A 13,884-nucleotide genomic window follows, 5' to 3' on the forward strand; every position below is an offset into this window, starting at 1 on the left:
TCAGGTGTCTCTTCAGACAGAAAGGAAGTTCTCCTCCTCCTCCTCTCCTCCTCTTCTCTAATATTTTCCTTCCTCTTCACTCCTTCAATATTACAAACTTTCAATGTATAGATTTTCTCAGGGTCATTTTAAACCTCTCACAGCCAGGTTTTCCCTCTTCCTTCTGTGATTTTGTCCCCATACTCTTGCTGCTCCCATCACAACTCCCCAGTTTTAGGGTTAAGGTTAGATTTGGGGTTAAGGTTAGGGTTAGATTTAGGATTAAGGTTAGGGTTAGATTTAGGGTTAGGGTTAGGATCTGGCTCTGCACTCTGTGGATCACCCAATGGCCTCATCCCTGTGGAGCAAAGCTTGAAAACTCAGCACCATCTGACATAAAGCCTCAAAAAAGCCCAGAAGGCAGATAAAAACAAGCAAGCCTGAGAATTTTAAATACTTGCAGATGCTGGCACGGTCATTTCTGTGACAGAAGTGACCAGCTAACTCTAAAATGAGTGGCCACTCAGTTTTTGTGCCAGTGACTGTGCATTTGGGATGGATTTCTGTGTAAGGAAGGGTTAGCATTCCTTCTGTGGAAATTTAGTCAAGCTTAATCAAGCCTTCAGCTGATAATTAGAGTGCCTTGAGGAGATGGGGCTGTGGCAGCACTGGACCTTCCCTTTATCTCAAGGCCAAGAGGAGAGTCTCTGGTGTTAAGCCCAAAGCTTGACAAAACAAACATCAATATTCCTTCTCTGCTGGGTTCTCTGCAGGCTGCACTGACAGATTTGGCTCAGGGTGAACAACCTGTCAGAACAGAATTGCTGTGCCTGAATGCTGCACATGAGCTTGAACTGACAGGAGGGTTCTTCAGGCAGGGAACACAAGGACAATAGATGGGGCTAGGATTCCACCTCAGTCACACTCAGGCTGTTTATTGCAAAATCACCTGGCAGGACAAATCTGCTCCATGTCAGGTGTGTGCACGCTGCTCTTTGCCTTGAATTAGCTAGAACATGGTATTCAGTGTTTTTATTGGCTTTACATTTGACACTGACTGCAGGAAGACACATTATTCCCCATCTGGCACAAATCCTGTTGGAGCACAGTTACCCTGTGACAATTCAGAGGATTAATTGGACCAGGCAGAGTGGTATACACTCCATCAGTGTTTTGCTGCATGGAATCACAACAGTTTCAATCACATCCTGAGTACCCTCAAACAAAATTTTCTGTCTCAGTACTGACTAGCTGTGCTGGTATGTGTTATTCTTATGATGTTTCCCTGAAAAACATGACTCTGCTCCTGCTGAAAGGTTGCATTATTGTTATTTGTCACTCTGCTACTTCAGCAGCTGCTGTGCATGGACTTTTCTTGTAGCCTGTCTTTTCAGGGTGCACCTTCCAAGCAAGATTAAGGTGTAGCTGGGGTGATCTCCTGTTCTGGAATGACAGAATTGGAAAGGATCTCCAGACATCTCCAACTCATAGCCACAACCAAGTCCACCCTGTGTGTGCTGAGAGGTAAGTGTCTGATAGTTCCTGCTGTGGTAATCACACATCCTCTGAACAGAGAGAGACAAAGCTCTCCCAGGATTTTCCTGGGAAGCTGTGAGAAAGCTCAGAGAAAGAATTAAAACAATTATTATCTCAATCTCTGCACCTGGCAGGCAATCTCTGTTTGTCAAACAAGTTTACAAGAAGGAGTTGTCCCTTCTTGACCAATACGTGAGAGAAGATTCCTAAAGGCCAATCAGGTCTTAGGTCCACCATTGTTTCTATAAGAACTGTGTCTTTCTAATAATAAAGTGCCTTTTCATGCCTTCTGAGGATGGAGTCTCACTTTTGGCTGTCCCCAGTACCCCTTTGGAGATAGTTCCTGCCTCCTGCAGTGATGGAGAATCTGTCTCTCAGCAGTGGAAGCTGAATGTCAGAACCCAGGACATCCCTCTGGCTGCCCTGGGTGATTCCAGACCCTGGTAAGGGGCTCAGAGACCCTGGCACAGAGTCACAAACACCTGTGCCTTTGATTTTAGCCCATGGAAACAATTACCAACTTTGTATGAAGATTTACAAGCCACAAGGGTTTGAGTAGAATGATAGTGAATTTGTCACAGGGTGAAAAAGTAGAATTTTGTGGGTATAGATTGGGGGTTCAAGAGGCAAGATGGAGGAATCTGGGAGTGTCCTGTCCTTCTCCTTCTTCTCCTCCATCTTCTGCTGGAATGATGACACTTCTGGATTGGTTTAGAGTAGAGACAGAGTGTCTAACATAGGTGATAGGTATTGGGATGTTATGGTAAATATTGTACACGTAGTTTTTAGTATAAAAAGCCAACACCACCCCAAGGGCAGGGACTGTGCCACAACCCAACCTGCTGCACAGATCTCAGCAGGTCAGAGAAAGAGTGGAACAGATAAGAGAAAATAAACAACCTTGAAAAGCAGAACTGAGGAATCTCCACTTCTTCTTCAGTTGTGGGGCTGGGAAAAAAAACCAAAAACTTTCTAACATCTCAGAGATCATCTCAACCACAGAAACCCAAGAGCTGAGTGGAACCCAAGGTCTAACTGGAAACTCCACTGCCACACTTGAACCAGGCTCTCCTTGCCCCATGAGCTGGTGTTTGAGCAGAATGGTTTTCCTCTTGCCAAGGCCCAGGCCTTTCTCTGTGTTCCCCCCTTACAGCACGTGCACAGCAGGCTCTGCAGTGAGGCAGGGAGTGAAGAATTCGTGGTGGGAAGCATCCCAAACTCCCTCAGATCTGCTGAGATTCCAGCAGCACCCGAGCCATCTGTGACTCATCCCTGTGCTTGTGCATCAGCTCATGGAGGGATCCTCAGAGCAAGCAAGGATCTGATTCCAGCCTCTGATTCCAGCCTCTGATTCCAGCCTCTGATTCCAGGCTCTGATCCCAGGCTCTGATCCCAGGCTCTGATTCCCTGCCTGCTGCCCCAAAACCAGCCCTGGATTCCTGGTGCTTTGTCCTCACCAGGGGACATGATGCAAGATAAGTTCCTAAGGAAAGCATGGTGGTTGTTCACTGCTCTGAAACACACTCCATTTTCAGCTGCAGGAAAATTATAAGAGTCATAATCCTTGCTGAGAGCTGAGCTACTTCTCCAAACAAACTGACTCCATTTCCATCTGATTTAAATTTGAGAGAGCTGCTCGTGTCCCAAAGCTGAATGATTTTATCACCCCTTCACCAGCCCCAGCATATGATGACAGGTTTTTTGATTGAACCAGAGAATAACTTTGCAGCAAGATCTCCCAGTTTTCACCCATCTGAGGAGCTCTGATGTTTCCTTAGAATCCCTTTTGCCCTTTTGCTGCAAAGATGGGCTGCTCTGAGGGCAGAACTGCTCTCTAGGGATTGAGAGCAAAGGGAGGCCTCAGCAGATCAAGCTTGAAGTAGGATCTTCTTTCCTTAAGCTCAAAGAATATCTCTAATTTTTCCTTTTTTTGAAAGTGTGTGTTAACTACACTCAGTTAGAAGAACTGCTCATGGGGCAAAATGTGCAAACCTGAGTTAGGATGCTAAAAGTTAATTGCATTGCTCAAAAATGTACAGAGTAAAATCTAAGGGGCCTTTCCTTTGGCATGCTATTTCTTCTTTAGAGAACTTTCTGAAAACCCCTTCCTTGGATTGGTGACTGTGCCAAAAACTGTTTGGCAGGAAGGCAAATTCAATGTATCAGCCAGCAGCGAAGCACTCAAATGCTGCTGCAGGTCTCCAAATTAATTTCCAGGACAGATGCAATAGCTGATCCATCCTGGACAAAGATTTTCCTTTGCACAGCCACGTGCAGCAATGAAAGCAGCAATCTGCACTGATATTTCAGATCTGTTGCAGACTTCACCTCCCCTCGATTAAAATATCTCTGAGTGCAAACTGGACAGCTCGGTTCCCTGGAATGTGGCTGGTCCCGAGCATCCTGGGCTGGAATTCCTCCCTGTCAGCCATAGAGGGAGCAGCGATGAGAGGCTGGGATGTGAAAGGAACCTCAGCACAATGGGAATTGCCCGTTTGGAAGGGAATTGTGCAGTTCTTTCTGCGAGGAGAGCCAGGCTGATCTGATCTGCTCTGATCTGCTCCTTAGGGCTTCTGGCCAGCATGTTCTGGGGTGAACAACAGCAACCTGGATGGATAAAGGATGCTTTGTGCCAGATTCAGATACCTGGGGGAGGGGAGCAGGGAACGAAGCAATCCTGTTTGTTTTGAACCAAAACAGTCTCAAAAAAAAAAAAAAGAAATTGAGGGAAAAAATTATATATTTATATATATATATATATAAAATAAACGAGAAATCCTGAGTCAACTTAGGACATGGTGTTTGATCCGAAACACAATGTTCCATTTTAGAGTTGAATTTCATTTTTTTCCCCTAAAGTCGGGTTTTTCAATAAAACCTCCAAAAGGCTCATTTCAGAAACACCTACATGAAGTCAACCCCTTTGCTTTGAAAACACTTTGGAATGAAATGTTTTGAAGTTTAAAAAAGAGCCTCCTGTATTAGGCTTGTTGGTTTTGTTTGGTTTTTTTGGGAAAGAGTGCTTGTCAAATTCAGCCCAATTTCGTGAGTGGTTTATATCCCTCCAAAATTAAACTCTGGTCAAAATTCCAGTTTGCTGCACAAATTCACCCACTGTATCTATGGATCTGCCCAGGGCAAAAGGGAGCCTGTGATTCAACCTGGAGCTGCTGGAACCAGGGAGGAGAACCCAGGGCTTTGCACAAAGGGAACGATTCAGCTCTCTGCAATCAAACCCCAGCTCCTGCTTCCTTTCCAAGGGCATCTGGAGTCCCCCTGGCTCCACGTGGCCAAAATTCCCATTGTCTCCATGAGCTGTTAAAACACCACATGAAGAAAACACCAAGTGGAGAAAGGAGAGGAGCACAGGAAGAAATGGCTTTGACCCGTCTTATTTATTTGCTTCCAAGAAAAAAAAAAATACGAGTGTGAGACATGGAAGTTTATTTCCAGGCACTTTCTAATGATTTGGATGATCCAGTGAAACAAATGAGAGCAGCCAGGAGAGTGCTCTGCTCCGAAAGGGCAGGGAAATATTTGCCAATGCAGCAGCTCTGCAAATGTGTGAGGCTGTTAAGCTCCTAATCCCATGTCTTATTTTTATGAATTTTCACACTAGTGGGATATAATGAACGTTGAACCCAAAGACATTAATTACTCGGGCCCTTTTTTTGAGAGGAATTTCGATGGAGTGTAACGTTCTAAATTACAAGGTGTGAAATAAACTCTACAAAACTTACAGCTTTAGTGGAGGAACTCCAAAATCAAATAAAAATGCAAAACCGCTGATGAAGTCCAATTTACTGTAAAATGCCCTGGATCATGGTGTTCCAGTAATTTTTTTTTCATCCCTACATACTTTGGTTAAAATAATTTATATCCGCTGCAGTGTTTATGTACCTTAAGCTTTATTTATTAAAGGATATGTATATTTCAAGCCCAGTTTTAATGAGACATGCTGAAATCTGTAAGGTACAGTGCAACTTTTGTTCTAATCAGCACTAAATCTCTTCTCTTTACTTTTGCTGTGTTGAAAATATTCACGTTGGACGGAAAGGGCCATGCGTGTATATAAATTTCAGAAATGTATAAATATATATGCAAAGTAATAAGCAAAATTTATTTCTTTTTTTTTCCTATCATCAGGGCAAATACTTCATCATTGTTCAGTCTGAGCACTTAAAATCATGGATGGACTTTATCCTTTTTCATAGAACGGGACAATTACTTCTTTTTTGAGGCAAATTATGTATTTGCCAGAGGCTGTGCTTTAGGTTGGCTGAAAATGTTTGGGAATTCACATCAGCTTGAAGAACTGTTTTGGCAAAGGAATAAAAAGAAATCCGAGGGTTTTGGCTTTGTTTTCTAATGAAAAGTTTTGAGATTTCGTTCTGAACCAACACCCTTAAACTAAGGTCAGCATGAACCAAAAAAAAACTTGGGAAACTGAGAAACTTCTTAAAATTCTGAATTAAATGGGGCCTTAGAGATGTTCCTTGGGGGAGTTGATTTGAAAGTTTCTTCCTGTGTTTTTGTTCTTGCTTAAATAGATGAATTTGAAAACTGTAATGTTTATGGGTGTTTCAGTGTAGCATTAGCAGTAAGTTTGAAAATTATATTAGGTTTAAGGAACTTAAACTTGAGCCATATTTTCAAGACATTGTAGAAAGCTTGTCTTTTATTGACACCTCAGGATGAGTTAAAGGTATTTAAGTGCTTAACTTTTACTGGTAGCTCTCAAATATGGATATGAAGGTCATGCAAGTGTCCCATGCAGTCCCTAAACCACTACTGAAAATGGTGCAATGGTTCCTAAATCCCTTTAAATGTAGTAAAGGGCACCATGGGCAGGAAAGTGACTCTCTTTCCATAAAAAACAGCCTTTGATGAAAAGGAAAAAGTAAATTTTGTCAAATTTTGTTGTGATTTAATGTAAGAAGAAAATAGAAAAATCTTTAAATTTAGAGTCGGCTGCAAAGAGGGCAAAACCTTTTCTGTTTTAAGAGATGTGACAAACAGAAATTTTCTGGTAAAACCCAGCTTGGCTCAACTTTTGCCCAAATATCTATGTTTCAGAGGAAACCTGTAAAATACAGAAGGTTTCAGGTCTGATGAGCCTGATTTCCTCACCATGCTTCCCTCTGCACAGAGAACAACATCATTTTCTGATGAACCTGAAGCTCCCAGCAAAGCCAAGTGAAATCTGGGAGCAGAGGGGGGGCAGCCTTCAGTCTGTCTGTCCCATGGAATATGTTTCCTTTAGAAACGAATGCATTTCTCAGAAGTGAACCCCCAAGCCCAGGAATGGCTGAGCAAGGAATTTAAAGGGAGAAACGCTGGGAATCAGGGAGCAGAGTAATAAAGTACAGGTTTGTTCTGTAACAAATTCCAGCACTTGCAAGACTCTTTTAGACATATGGAAGTCCATTTAGGAGGAAAATTGGTTGCAGCCGCTGACTCAGAACCTGTTGGAATCAGTGGAAACATTTCCATTGTCTTCTGTCCTGAAGAAATGGTGTTTCTGTCCTTCCTTCCATCCCTGGCCTGTGCTCACTCTCTGGGCCATATGGATTTCATCTCCCTCAAAGACATGTAAGAGAAGAGGGTTTGGCTGTTTAACAGCACCGTGGAGCTGTGTGGACAGGAATGGCTGATTTCTACTTGATTTGCTACAAATCAGGTAAGCAGCACCTTCAGAGGAGTCACCTGGTGCATCTGGCTCTCGTATCCCAGAGCTGAGCGTGGCTTTAATCACACCAGCACGTTAATTGTGCCCCTCAAGACTCAAGAGGAGTCAGGGTCTGTCTTTCTGCAGCCATCTGATCCCTGGATTCTGACCATAATTGCCAGGCTGTCCCTGGGAAAGAGCACTGGGTAATTGCTTATCTGGATAGTGCCTCCCTTCAGCTATTTCGGACTTTTCCAGGGTTAAACCCAAAGCTGCCTGCAGGGAATGAGTGAACCAAGCCCATCAAGGATTGATCTTAAAGGATCAGAAATGGGGGCACACAAGGGGATAGATGCTCCCAAGCACTCCCTGTTCTCACAGGGGTCACCTCCAGACATTCTGGGGATCCCTCTCTGCTCCTGCCACCGAGGCCAGGACAAGTCCCCATGGAACAGCAAGAAATGTTCAAGTATTTCAGCCTCTTGAAGAAAACCTGGATATTTTCAGACTAGAGCTGGGCTTGAGGGAGGGCATGAGAACAGATGGATCAGTTCTGCCCCACTGCCACCTCAGACCCTCTGTGTGGCCCAGACAGGTCCCTTCCCTGATTCCCTTTGGTTCCCTCTGCCTTTTCCCTTCTGGTGCTCCATGTAGGGTAGGAAGTGCCTTGCCAGAGGTGCCTGTCTCCTGTCTGTAGTGACAAGCCCAGTGTCACTACAAACCCCAGCTCCAGCCAAAGTGGATGTGCCGCCACAGAAACCTTCCCTGAAAGCAGTTCTGGTATCAGCTGGCTCTGCTCTCCTCCTCTCACCACAGAACTGTGACTTTCGTGGCAATCTTCTCTGGGTATTTTGGACAATGAACGCGTTTCTTGCCATGTAATTAAATTATCCACTTGAGAAAGAAAAAGATGTGGTTTTGTTCCCATTACAAAAACAAACAAACAAGGACTGATATTTATTACAGGCCGAGGCTACTCAACAAGTGTTTTCTGGAACTCTAATAAATTGCTGAAGAAAGTTTACAGCTGAGCCCTAAAGATGGTTTAGTTTTCCAAGGGGCTGGGATGTATTTATTTCCCATTTTCTTAACCCACAGTATGGTGAACAGCTTAACGTGCTCCTTCCAGGGTTCAGATGGTGTCAACCCAAACCCCTGCTCTTCACCCCGAAACAGTTAACCACTTTTTAATTAGAACCACACCAATTATTCGTTTGCAAGTTTCACATTTATTTTTCCCCGTTTGCTCAGCCTGCTATTTGGTTTTGCTCCCACTTGGTTAAAACAGCTTCCAAAAAATTTTTTTAAAAAATAAAAAAAATATTAAAAAATAAACTAAAACCTCCAGCCACACACCAAACCCAAACAACAGAAGTAGCCAGCAAGGAGCCTTTCAGCCAAAGTGAGGATCTTGTCCTGTTGTGTTGCCCATGAAAGCAGCAGCCCAACAGTTCAGCAGCCAGGGACTCTCACCCTGCCACAGTTTAAACCCTCTCCTCCCTTCAGGCACATCATTTGTGCCCAGAGATGAGTGTGGACAGATGTGGGAGCAAAGCACTTAAACACAAGTTGGTTGTTAAGCACGTGCTTAAGTATTTGGCTGGATTAGCTAACTGGTTTTGAAGGGTTTGCGTTTAGAGAGAGCCCCCAAAACATTAGAAAGTTGATTTTTATTTTTTTTTTTTTCAGTTCATTACTGGGCCTGCCAATGACATCATTCGTTTGCAAGATGAGAAAAAGTGTTTAAACGAGATTAAAAAAAAAAATTAAACAAGACGCAATTTTAATGGCCACTTACAAAGGAGATTTATGGACGTGCATAAAGCTGCTTTCCATGGGAGAAGGACTAAGCTTTTAACAGTTACCTTCCTTTGGATTTTTTTTTTCCCCTCTTGCAATATAATACCCACAAATATTTGTGAGTTGTGACTGTGCTCTGAAGGGTTAGTCCTCTTCCAGAAAGGGGGGTGGAGGGAGAAAAGAGTGGTGCCAATTTGTCTGCCCAGACTCTGATTATGGGAGGTGGTGGAGGTTTTTTTTTTCCTTTCCTGCAGGGGAGAGAAGCTGGTGGGACATTTTCTCTCTCCAGGGTTAGGGATATCTGATACCCAGCCCAAGAGCAGTCCAGCAGACTGAACTTTCATCTCCAGCAGCAAGGGATTTAAAATAAAAAAAAAAAAACCAACCAAACCTTGTGGATAAACGTCTTAGTTCAATTTGCAGGAGATCTTGGACTTTCTGCTGGGGAAATTAGGGCCATTTGAAGGTCTGATTGTAAGGAGCAGAGTGTGTACATGGAGAAAGGGAGAGAGGGATCACTTGGAGGAAGGAGGTGGTTTCAATACATCTATTTATTTATTTGTGTGCCCTGGGCCCTGCCCTCCTCCCTCCTATCCTGCTATCCAATGACCCTCGGTGCTGATTAAAGTTCCCGGGTGACCTCTGAGTGCTTTTGTTCCCCTGCCTGGTAATAAAACCCCGGTTAAACGGCTGGCTTATCCAAACCCAGGCTCCTTACCCAGCCAGCTCTGGAGCCAGCTCCAGTCTGAGCCCTTGGGAACAGCAGCTTAGCCCTCCTTTAGCCTGGCCAGCCCTGCTGAGCTGCCCTGGGCCAGGGGGGAGTGGCTGCAGCTCCTGGTGGCTGTCCCAGTGTCACCAGGTCGCTGTCATAGGGGAATAGGAACTCTGGAAGGGGCACAGCCTGGTTTCTTTCCATGCAGGTCAATCCACTGAAGCCTCCAAGGTGCTGCAGCAATAAACATCTCCCACTGCAGGACTGTGCCCTGTGCTCACACAGCTCACAGCCACTGCAACAAATCTGTGCTGAGGAGCTGTTTGTGCTGGTACCTGGTGGAATCCATGGTGATGGGCTGTCTTGAGAGGCCACAGCGTGTGACATCTGTCCCCTGTGGTGCCAGCCCCATGGCATCCCTGGCAAGAGCAAAGCCAAGGCAGGGAAGAGCTGAACTCTAATTCAGAGCCACAACCAGCCAGGCTGGGATCAGGACACTCCTCACAGCCCCTCTCCCACTTGGTGGAGAGGTGATGGAAAAAGGAACCAGAAAAACAGTTCTTGCCACCGGCAGCTGGCGGATGTGCCTGTCATCCCTGCTGAAAGCTGGGTGACAGCTGTGGCAGCTCTGCCTTGCAATCTAAAAACTGGGACTAGTGCAGACAAACTGATAAACAAATTTCCACTCACTCAGCCCCCTCTTCTACTTGTTTTATAAATGACAAGGCAAGGGAAAGGCTCCAGCCCAGGCTGTCCTGGGACACCTCCCTTATAACACCTGGTGCACAGCAAAAAAATGTAAGTGCATGGCCTTGCCCCAGCATCCACATGGGCTGGAGCATGTGTGCAAGTGTTCTCCTGCCTCAGGTTTTAAATCTTGTACAGTGTCAGTGCTGTGATATTCCTCAATAAGTTCCCAGAGCCAAGTCTTTATCACCCCCATGAACCAGTAACAAGGCACCTTGCTCTGACTGGAGATGTGATAGCACTTCCAGGAATGATTGTGTGTGCTGTGAACTCAGCCTCTGGTTCAAAATATTGTACAGAGGAATAATAAATCTCAGTACTAAATTGCTGCCCCATTTAAGCTTTGATTAGACTCTGATGGTCTGTTCACCCTGGAGCTGCTGGTATTAATCTGCATGCTAAACCCTAATTATAAACTGCTCATGGCATTTCCAGATGACATCAAGATGTTTGGGATTAAAAGAAACCCTGATGTTGAGTTTACAGCTTGGAAGGACTGTAGACTACCTGATCCCCACAGATGTAATAACACACCTCAGTGTGGGGAGGGAAGAAAAGAGGGAGGTGTGTAGCAGGAGTCTGTGGGGCACAGGTATGGCTGCAGATCCCAATATGAGCACAGACCCCCAAAATCTGTAAAGGGCAAAGTTGGAGGGCATTCAGCATGTCTGCAAATACCTGAGTGCCCTGCAAGGAGCAGGAATAGATGGTGTGTGCATTCTGCTCAGGCTTCCTGCACTCTGGCTGTCAGCTCCTGCTCCTCACTGGCCCCCTGCATTATTTTTTTCTTTAATTTCTAGGATGAAACACATTTGGCAGATAGAACAAATGCTCTAAGAATTTAAACACTGAAAATGAAGTAGGGGAGACCCAAAGGACTTTCCCTCAGTGAGCAAGATGCTCCTTCACCTGAATGCCATGACACCAGCTGAGGACACAGCTGGGTACCACAGGTTCTTCTGCATGGTTTCTTTTATTCAAAGTCCTTCTTTTATTTCTTTTTTCAAACCCAGGTGGAAGAAAAGATATTTAGGGCACCTGAAAGAATGGGATGCCATTCATTTTGGTGCCATTCTGACACTAATGCCAACCCCAAGGGGTGTGAGCTGCCCTGGGGATTTTACAGCTGCTCATCTGCTCTGGCTGCTTCTTGTTGCTTCCAAGACCCCTGGGAGGCTCATCAGGTCCTGTTTGTTGTACCTGAAAAGTGGCACCAAAACTTTGAAGCTCTGAAGCTGCTGTTCAGACAGATGTGAAGGGAACGTTTCTGAGGGTTTAGCACATTCTTGGAGCTGGGAACCACAGGAGCTGCCAGTGCAGGACCTCATGGGAAACTTCAAGAATCAAAAATACACTCCAGTTAGGGGCTTTCTCTGGAGGCTGTTTGTGATTTTCTATGAGAAGAGAAAGCAGAAGCAAAACGTGCTGCTCATCTGCAGAGATGTAGATATTTGGGGTTCCCCTTCTTGAAATGCAAGTAGGGAAGGGAAAATGGGGGAGTTTGTGGTTTTTGCTGCACTTTCTCCCAGCGTTGGACATGGTCACAGCAGAGGGGAGGGAGGTTTTGAGGCAAGGCTCCAGCTGGTGAGTCTCACTGATGTCCTTCAACATGATAACCACTTTTGGGAGCAGGAGGGGCAAAACTGGAGTCTGGCTGTGGCGTGAGGCTGAGCCTTTCACTGTGGGTGCTTCACCAGGCAGACTTCTGGCTGTTTCAGGACTTTTGGGGCTTTTAATTCTTCTCCCTTGACAGAAGTGGCTCAGAGGCTCCTGCCCTGAGTGTGAGCAGAAGGCAACCATTTGCTGGACAGCTGGGAGAGGGGGAATGGGGCTGTGAGGAGGCTCTGGGCAGGTGCACATTGCAGAGCAAAAGTGGGATGGGAGGATGGGGCGAAGGGGAGCTACCTGCTCAGCTTGACACCAGAGCAGTGGTGAGGGAGGAAATAAATGTCTGATCACTTCTTGATGGCCTGCAGGATGTTAAAAGGGCCATCTGTGGCATGGCAGCCCTCCCCAGCCTCAGGATTGTGAGAACTGGGGCATGCTGTCACCTGTGCATCACAAACGGAGCTGGCAGCACAGGCACAACCCCTGTCAGAGCCCAGGAGGTCCCTGCTGCACTCATTTCCACATCCTAGGTGTGCCTTGGCCATGGCAGGGATAATTGAGAGATGAACTGCAGCCCTGCCTTGCTCGCAGTCCCCTTCCTTCTGGGACAGACAGAGTTGTCAGATTCAGCTTGGATTCAGCTTGTCCCTCCCACCCAGGGACAGAAATCCAGAAATTTGTGCTGTAGGAGGGGTTCAGGCCACGTTCAGCATGTGAATCAGGCGCCCTGTACTGGAATTGAGCCTCTGGGTGAGGGGAGCAGCCAGGACTCACTTCAGGGTGAAGCCTCAGCTTTGGAGCTGTCTCTTTCTCCTTTCCAGGGGAAATTCAGGCTGCATTCCCAACCCCAGGGCTGGCAGGGAGCATGGTCTGAAGGATGCACTTAGACCTGGGGAGATCTCAGCAGGGATGTCAGTGAGGGCATTGCTGCCACAGAGACCTCTTGTGCTGGTTTCTGTGGCTCCTGCTGACCCCCCAGGCTAAGAGCAGACCCCACTGCCCATGGAAAGGGATTTTTATGGCTGGGCTTCTCCAGCACCCACTCAGGACAGCCAGCTGCAAATATCCATTTGAAGCAGATCAGGGAGAGAGAGGGGAAAGCCCAGCTCACCAAGAAAGGAGGTAGCAGCCAGATATCTGGGAAAGGCAGAGAAAAGGGCATTGCGTGATCAGGGGATGTACAGGTGATCACCCACCCTGCCTTGCCTGAACATTCCCATCCAACATGTGGACATGTACCAGAGGACATCACACAAATCATCCTTTGGATGAGGACGTCACTCTGTGCTGCATACACAGATGCACCCACAGCATTTTGGGTGGATGTACACTCACATGCTTCTGTGTACATGCACAACTTGCCCCAAAGTTTTGGGTTTTTTGGCCTTTCCACCTTTGTCTACCCCCCAAACCGGGGACAGCAGAGCTCTGCAAGCCCTCCCTGCTCATTTGGGTCTTGGAGACTGCAAAGGGTAAACTGGGACCAGAGGGGAGGGGGGGGGCCTGAAAGCAAACTAATGATGGAAATGTCTCCTCCATGCCTGTGCCTTAATTAAATGCATGGAGAGGCTCGGGGAAGCACATCTGTTTTCAATCTGGAGCCCTTTGATGGCATCAAATGTTCTTTCCCCAGATCAGGGGGGATGGAAATTCTGGGCTGGCTGTGGCAGCTCGGAGCGCCGGCCGCCGGGAGCAGCGGCCTGAGGCGGCCCCGGCCCCGCACGGGCCTCGCTGTCCTGGGCACGGGCCGAGGGCTGTCACCTGTCCCCGGCCACCGGGGCCACCGGGGCCACCACACCCTGTGTGCCCGCTGTGCTTGCCGGCCGCAGCAGCC

This window comes from Zonotrichia albicollis, chromosome 8 (assembly GCF_047830755.1).
Source record: "Zonotrichia albicollis isolate bZonAlb1 chromosome 8, bZonAlb1.hap1, whole genome shotgun sequence".
Lineage (NCBI taxonomy): Eukaryota > Metazoa > Chordata > Aves > Passeriformes > Passerellidae > Zonotrichia > Zonotrichia albicollis.